The sequence below is a fragment of the Theobroma umbraticum genome, unplaced genomic scaffold (genome assembly GCF_002168275.2).
Source record: "Theobroma umbraticum cultivar Fairchild unplaced genomic scaffold, ASM216827v3 scaffold_67.0, whole genome shotgun sequence".
NCBI lineage: Eukaryota > Viridiplantae > Streptophyta > Magnoliopsida > Malvales > Malvaceae > Theobroma > Theobroma umbraticum.
This window is the reverse complement of record NW_018397262.1, coordinates 8,219,879-8,220,092: the sequence shown is the minus strand read 5'-3', so window position 1 is coordinate 8,220,092 and position 214 is coordinate 8,219,879.

The window sequence follows — 214 nt, the reverse complement described above, 5'->3', positions numbered from 1 at the left end:
CCTGCAAGCTTCGAAATCTCCAAAACAATCCTTATGAACTCCTTTTCGTCTTTATTTTTCCTGCCAAAGGCTGCTCTTGCTGTTATGCCATATGTCAATGAAAATATCTTCTCACTAACATTGATCGGGGATCCTTCATTCATCAACATGGTTCTGATTAGAGCTGAAACCTCTTGTTCCCTTATTGGTTGGAATGATCGGACACGGCTTGTGC